Source organism: Arachis stenosperma, chromosome 10, assembly GCF_014773155.1.
Source record: "Arachis stenosperma cultivar V10309 chromosome 10, arast.V10309.gnm1.PFL2, whole genome shotgun sequence".
Taxonomy (NCBI): domain Eukaryota; kingdom Viridiplantae; phylum Streptophyta; class Magnoliopsida; order Fabales; family Fabaceae; genus Arachis; species Arachis stenosperma.
In genome coordinates, this window is record NC_080386.1 from 90171643 (window position 1) to 90179921 (window position 8279).

At 39.5% G+C, this 8279-nt stretch overlaps 1 non-coding gene across 1 annotated transcript; it reads left to right on the forward strand.

The window, feature by feature from the left end:
* Nucleotides 1-1332: 1332 nt before the first annotated feature.
* LOC130958971 (small nucleolar RNA R71) lies at nucleotides 1333-1440 on the forward strand. The gene has a single exon (XR_009078069.1). It is a non-coding gene; the product is annotated as a small nucleolar RNA R71 (small nucleolar RNA).
* The last annotated feature ends 6839 nt before the right edge of the window (nucleotides 1441-8279 follow it).

Genomic DNA, 8279 nt, shown 5'->3' on the forward strand with positions numbered 1-8279 from the left:
GTAATGGTCTTCAACCTTAACCAGAACATCCTCTACAAGTCCATAGGCTTGTTTTCTTGAGTTGTCTGCCATCTCTAGTGAGATTTTTGCAGCTTGCACCTCAAAGATCCTTAATTTCTCCATTACAGAGAGGGGCATGAGGTTTACACTTGACCCCAAGTCACACAAGGCCTTCTTGAAGGTCATGGTGCCTATGGTACAAGGTATAGAAAACTTCCCAGGATCTTGCCTCTTTTGAGGCAATTGCTGCCTAGACAAGTTATCCAGTTCTTTGGTGAGCAAAGGGGGTTCATCCTCCCAAGTCTCATTTCCAAATAACTTGTCATTCAGCTTCATGATTGCTCCAAGGTATTTAGCAACTTGCTCCTCAGTGACATACTCCTCCTCTTCAGAGGAAGAATACTCATCAGAGCTCATGAAAGGCAGTAGTAAGTCCAAGGGAATCTCTATGGTCTCAGTTTGAGCCTCAGACTCCCAAGGTTCCTCATTGGGGAACTCATTGGAGGCCAGTGGACGTCCAGTGAGGCCTTCCTCAGTGGCGTTCACTGCCTCTTCTTCCTCCCAGAATTCGGCCATATTTATGGCTTTGCACTCTCCTTTTGGATTTTCTTCAGTGTTACTTAGGAGAGTGCTTGGGGGAAGTTCAGTAACTTTCTTGCTCAGCTGACCCACTTGTCCTTCCAAATTCCTAATGGAGGATCTAGTTTCAGTCATGAAACTTTGAGTGGTTTTGATTAGATCAGAGACCATTGTTGCTAAGTCAGAGGTACTCTGCTTAGAGCTCTCTGTCTGTTGCTGAGAAGATGATGGAAAAGGTTTACCATTGTTAAACCTGTTTCTTCCACCATTATTATTGAAACCTTGTTGAGGTCTCTCTTGATTCTTCCATGAGAGATTTGGGTGATTTTTCCATGAAGAATTATAGGTGTTACCATAGGGTTCTCCCAGGTAATTTACCTCTTCCATTGAAGGGTTCTCAGGATCATAAGCTTCTTCCTCAGATGAAGCATCCTTAGTACTGTTTGGTGCATTTTGCATTCCAGACAGACTTTGAGAAATCAGATTGACTTGTTGAGTCAATATTTTATTCTGAGCCAAAATGGCATTCAGAGTGTCAATTTCAAGAACTCCTTTCTTCTGACTAGTCCCATTGTTCACAAGATTCCTTTCAGAAGTGTACATGAATTGGTTATTTGCAACCATTTCAATCAGTTCTTGAGCCTCAGTAGGCGTCTTCTTCAGATGAAGAGATCCTCCAGCAGAGCTATCCAAGGACATCTTGGATAGTTCAGAGAGACCATCATAGAAAATACCTATGATGCTCCATTCAGAAAGCATGTCTGAAGGACATCTTCTGATTAATTGTTTGTATCTTTCCCAAGCTTCATAGAGGGATTCTCCATCCTTCTGTCTGAAGGTTTGGACTTCCACTCTAAGCTTACTCCATCTTTGTGGTGGAAAGAACTTTTCCAAGAAGGCATTGACTAGCTTTTCCCAAGAGTCCAGGCTTTCTTTAGGTTGAGAATCCAACCATATTCTAGCTCTGTCTCTTACAGCAAAAGGGAATAGCATCAGTCTATAGACCTCAGGGTTAACCCCATTAGTCTTGACTGTGTCACAGATTTGCAAGAACTCAGCTAAAAACTGATGAGGATCTTCCATTGGAAGTCCATGAAACTTGCAATTCTGTTGCATTAGAGAAACTAATTGAGGCTTAAGCTCAAAGTTGTTTGCTCCAATGGCAGGGATAGAGATGCTTCTCCCATAGAAATCAGGAGTAGGTGCAGTAAAGTCACCAAGCACCTTCCTTGCATTGTTTGCATTGTTGTTGTTTTCGGCGGCCATTTGTTCTTCTTCCTTGAAGGATTCGGTCAGGTGCTCTAAAGAGAGTTGTGTTTTGGCTTTTCTTAGCTTTCGCTTCAAGGTTCTCTCAGGTTCAGGATCAGCTTCAACAAGAATGCCTTTGTCTCTGCTCCTGCTCATATGAAAGAGAAGAGAAACAGAAAGTGTGGAATCCTCTATGTCACAGTATAGAGATTCCTTGAAATGTCAGAGGAAAGAGAAATAGAAAGAAGAAGGAGAAGAATTCGAACTTTAATTAGATAAGGTTCGAATTGTGCATTTAGAAGGAGTGGTACTCCATAAATAGAAGGATGTGGGAAGGAGGGAAGAGAATTTTCGAAAATTTATTAAAATATTTTGAAAACATTTTTGAAAACATTAATTGATTTTCGAAAATCAAAGTGGAAAAGAAATCAAGTGATTTTTGAAAAAAGATTTTAAAATTAGAAATTAAAAAGATTTGATTGAAAACTATTTTGGAAAAGATGTGGTTAAAAAGATTTAATTGAAAAGTTATGGTTTTAAAAAGATGTGATTGAGAAGATATGATTTGAAAACAATTTTAAGAGATATGATTTGAAAACAATTTGAAAAGATATGATTTTAAAAATTAATGACTTGCCTAACAAGAAAAGATATGATTCAAACATAAAACCTTTCTCAACAGAAAAGGCAACAATTTTTGAGATGTTCAATCAAATCATTAATTGTTAGTAAGTATCTTTTAAAAAGGAAAGAAATTGATTTTGAAAACATTTGATTGAAAAGATTTGATTTGAAAAAGATTTGATTTTGAAAAACAAAAAAAAAAATTGATTTGAAAACAAAATCTTCCCCCCTAGCACCATCCTGGCGTTAAACGCCCAGAATGGTATACATTCTGGCGTTTAACGCCCAAAATGCTACCTCTTTGGGCGTTAAACGCCCAACCAGGTGCCCTGGCTGGCGTTTAAACGCCAGTCTGCCTTCTTCACTGGGCATTTTTGAATGCTCAGCTTTTTCTGTATAATTCCTCTGCAGTATGTTCTGAATCTTCAATTCTTTGTATCATTGACTTGAAAAGACACAAATTAAAATTTTTTTTTGGTTTTTTAATAATCAAAATGCAAAAGGAATCAATTAACAATGCATGCAAGACACCAAACTTAGCAGTTTGTATACTACTGACACTAACAATATGAAAATGCATATGAGACACACAAAATACTTCAAGTCAATAGAATTCAAAGATTAGAACACAAAAATCATCAAGAATTACTTGAGGATCCTTAAGACACATGAATGAATGCATGCAATTGACACTAAACTTAAGATGAGACACTAAACTTAAGCAAGAAACATCAAATATTTTTGGTCTTTTTGATTTTGTAATTTTTTTGTGTTTTTCGAAAATTAAGTAGGAAAAGGTATCAAAATTCTTAATGAGAATTCCAGGAATCAGTGCAATGCTAGTCTAAGACTCCGGTCCAGGAATTAGACATGGCTTCACAACCAGCCAAGCTTTCAAAGAAAGCTTCGGTCCAAAACACTAGACATGGCCAGAGGCCAGCCAAGCCTTAGCAAATCACTGCTCCAAAAGCAAGATTGATAAGAAATCAACAAGTTCTTGTGGTGATAAGTTGAAACCTCGGTCCAATGAGATTAGACATGGCTTCTCAGCCAGCCAGATTTCAACAAATCATCATGAAACTCTAGAATTCATTTTCAAGAATTCGAAAAAAAAATAATACCTAATCTAAGCAACAAGATGAACCGTCAGTTGTCCAGCCTAAACAATCCCGGGCAATAACACCAAAAACTTGATCTTGTTGCCGGATCTTGGCACTGATGTTACCAAAAGCTTGCTCAAAACTTGAACAATCCCCGGCAACGGCGCCAAAAACTTGGTGCACGAAATTGTGAACAATACTTTTTCACAACTCAAATAATCCCCGGTAATGGCTCCAAGAACTTGGTGGCTCAATACCATGGCATTACACAACTTCGCACAACTAACCAGCAAGTGCACTGGGTCGTCCAAGTAATAAACCTTACGTGAGTAAGGGTCGATCCCACGGAGATTGTTAGTATTGAAGCAAGCTATGGTCATCTTGTAAATCTTAGTCAGGCAAACTCAAATATATGATGATGAACGAAAATAACATAGAAGATAAGGATAGTGATACTTATGTATATCATTGGTGTAAGAGCTTCAGACAAGTGTATGAAGATGCCTTCCTTCCGTCTCTCTGCTTTCCTAATGCCTTCATCCAATCCTTTCTTACTCCTTTCCATGGCAAGCTCGTGTAAGGTTTCACTGTTGTCAGCAGCTACCTCCCATCCGCGCAGTGAAAGCTAATGCACACACTCTGTCACAGTGCTGCCAATCACCGGTTTGGTTCCCTCCCCTACCGGAATAGAATAACTCTTTTGCGTCTGTCACTAACGCCCAGTAGGTTACAGGTTTGAAGCACGTCACAGTCATTCAATCATTGAATCCTACTCAGAATACCACAGACAAGGTTTAGACCTTCCGGATTCTCTTGAATGCCGCCATCAGGTCCTGCCTATACCACGAAGATTCCGAAGAATCCAAGAGATATTCACTAAGCCTCAGATGCTTGTAGAACAAGAATGGTTGTCAGTCACCTTGTTCATGGGTGAGAATGGTGATGGGCGTCAATCATCACCTTCATCATGTTGAAGAACAAGTGATATCTTGGATAAAGAACAAGCGGAATTGAATGGAAGAACAATAGTAATTGCATTAATACTCGAGGTACAGCAGAGCTCCACACCTTAATCTATGGTGTGTAGAAACTCCACCGTTGAAAATACATAAGCATAAGGTCTAGGCATGGCCGAATGGCCAGCCTCCCAATGATCTAAGATAGCATAAAACTCCAAGATAGCTACCAAGATGTCCTTAATACAATAGTAAAAGGTCCTACTTATAGAAAACTAGTACATAGATGAGTAAATGACATAAAAATCCACTTCCGGGCCCACTTGGTGTGTGCTTGGGCTGAGCAATGAAGCTTTTCTCGTGTAGAGACTCTCCTTGGAGTTAAACGCCAGCTTTGGTGCCAGTTTGGGCGTTTAACTCCCATTTGGGTGCCAGTTCCAGCGTTTAACGCTGGGATTTCTTGAGGTGACTTTGAACGCCGGTTTGGGCCATCAAATCTTGGGCAAAGTATGGACTATTATATATTGCTGGAAAGCCCAGGATGTCTACTTTCCAACGCCGTTGAGAGCGCGCCAATTGGGCTTCTGTAGCTCCAGAAAATCCGCTTCGAGTGCAGGGAGGTCAGAATCCAACAGCATCTGCAGTCCTTTTGAGTCTCTGGATCAGATTTTTGCTCAGGTCCCTCAATTTCAGCCAGAAAATACCTGAAATCACAGAAAAACACACAAACTCATAGTAAAGTCCAGAAAAGTGAATTTTAACTAAAAACTAATAAAAATATACTAAAAACTAACTAGATCATATCAAAAACATACTAAAAACAATGCCAAAAAGCATACAAATTATCCGCTCATCAAATGCCTTGTAGTAAAGACTCAAGGTTCTCCATCTGTAACCATGGAGAGTAAGCATGAAGAGCTTCTCCCAATATAGAGTCAAACAGAGCCCCCACATTCAAACTCTAAGTTTAGTGTTGGGAGGCCACAGCCAAACTCTAAGTTTGGTGTTGAGAGATCTCAACCATACTCTAATCATCTGTGAGACTCCATGAGAGCTCACTGTCAAGCTATTGACATTAAAGAAGCCCTTATTGTGAGGCAACCCAATTCTATTTTAATTTTATCTATACTATTTTGTTTTCTTTTAGGTTGATGATCATGTGAAGTCACAAATACAATTACAAAAATCAAGACAAAAATAGCATTGAAAACAGCACACCCTGGAGGAAGGACTTACTGGAGTTTAAACGCCAGCAAGGGTAGCAAAATGGGCATTTAAACGCCCAATCTGGCACCTTTCTGGGCGTTTAAACGCCAGAACAGGAAGGAAAGCTGGTGTTTAAACGCCAGAACATGGCAGCAAACTGGCGTTTAAACGCCAGAATTACACTCTAAGGCGTTGTAAATGCCCAATTGGAGCAGGGATGAAGAATTCCTTGGCTCTTCAGGATCTGTGGACCCCACAGGATCCCCACCAACCTCAACTCACTCTCTCTCCTCTTCACCCCTTTTTACAACACTCTTCCACAAATACCCTTCACCAATCACCTCCATATCTCTTCCCCAAATACCCTACACCACTCACTTCCTTGACTCTTCCCCAAAAACCCCCCACCCACCTTCAAAATTCAAAACCATCCCCCTCCCAAACCCACCCTTGGCCGAACCCTATACACCCTCCATCTTCTCTATTTTCTTCTTCTTCTATATATTTCTTTCTTCTTTTGCTCAGGGACGAGCAAATATTTTAAGTTTGCTGTGGTAAAAGCATTGCTTTTTGTTTTTCTATAACCATTTATGGCACCTAAAGCCGGAGAAACCTCTAGAAAGAGGAATGGGAAGACAAAAGCTTCCACCTCCGAGTCATGGGAGATGGAGAGATTCATCTGAAGGGTCCATAGCTCAGTAGTAGAGCATTTGACTGCCAAACTAGAGAGCCCATTCATGGCACTCAACAAGAGCATGAGGAAGTTCCTCATCAAGAACTCCTTGAGATGCCCCAAGGGATACATTTTCCTCCACACAACTGTTGGGATCAACTAAGGATGGAGAAACAAACGCAAGGAAGAGACATTGAGGAGCTCAAGCACTCCATAGGATTTTCAAGAGGAAGACACCCGCCTCACTAAGGTGGACTCATTCCTTAATCTGCTTGTCTATTTATTTTTCTATTTTATGCTGTATGTTCTATCTATGTTTGTGTCTTCACTACATGATCATTAGTGTCTAGTGTCTATGCCGTAAAGCTATATGAATCCTTCACCTCTCTTAAATGAAAAATGTTCTTAAATACAAAAAGACAAGAAGTACTTGGATTTCAATTTTATCTTGAAACTAGTTTAATTATTTTGATGTGGTGGCAATACTTTTTGTTCTCTGAATGAATGCTTGAACAGTGCATATTTTTTTATAGTGAAGTTTATGAATGATAAAATTGTTGGCTCTTGAAAGAATGATGAACAAAGAGAAATGTTATTGATAATCTAAAAAATCATGAAATTGGTTCCTGAAGCAAGAAAAAGCAGTGAATAAAAAAGCTTGCGAAAAAAAATATTTTGGAAAAAAAAATATTTTGGCGAAAAAAAAGAGAAAGAAAAAGAAAAAGAAAGCAGAAAAAGGCAATAGCCCTTAAAACCAAAAGGCAAGGGTAAAGAGGATCCAAGGCTTTGAGCATTAATGGATAGGAGGGCCTAAGGAAATAAAATCCATGCTTAAGGGGCTAAATCAAGCTGTCCCTGACCATGTGCTTGTGTCATGAAGGTCCAAGTGAAAAGCTTGAAACTGAGTGGTTAAAGTCGTGATCCAAAGCAAAAGAGTGTGCTTAAGAACTCTGGACACCTCTAACTGGGGACTTTAGCAAAGCTGAGTCACAATATGAAAGGTTCACCCATTTATGTGTCTGTGTCATTTATGTATCCGGTGGTAATACTGGAAAACAAAGTTCTTAGGGCCACGGCCAAGACTCATGATGTGCGGATAATTTATACGCTTTTTGGCATTGTTTTTAGTATGTTTTTAGTATGTTTTAATTAGTTTTTATTATATTTTTATTAGTTTTTAGTTAAAATTCACTCTTCTGGACTTTACTATGAGTTTGTGTGTTTTTCTATGATTTCAGGTATTTTCTGGCTGAAATTGAGGGTCCTGAGCAAAAATCTGATTCAGAGGCTGAAAAGGACTGCAGATGCTGTTGGATTCTGACCTCCCTGCACTCGAAGATGATTTTCTGGAGTTACAGAAGCCCAATTGGCGCTCTCTCAACGGAGTTGGAAAGTAGACATCCTGGGCTTTCCAGAAATGTATAATAGTCCATACTTTGCCCGATATTTGATGGCCCAAACCGGCGTTGCAAATCAACTTCAGAATTCCCAGCGTTTAACGCTGGAACTGGCATAAAAATTGGAGTTAAACGCCCAAACTGGCATAAAAGCTGGCGTTTAACTCCAGAAAAAGTCTCTACACATGAAAGCTTTAATGCTCAGCCCAAGCACACACTAAGTGGACCCAGAAGTGGATTTTTACGTCATTTACTCATTTCTGTATACCCTAGGTTACTAGTTCACTATTGATAGGATCTTTTGACATTGTATCTACACCTCATGAAACTTTACACGTTTCTCATTGTATCTTCTACAGCATGAGTCTCTAAACCCCATGGTTGGGGGTGAGGAGCTCTGCTGTGTCTTGATGGATTAATGCAATTACTACTGTTTTTCATTCAATCATGCTTGCTTCCATTCTAAGATATCACTTGTTCTTAAACCTGATGAATG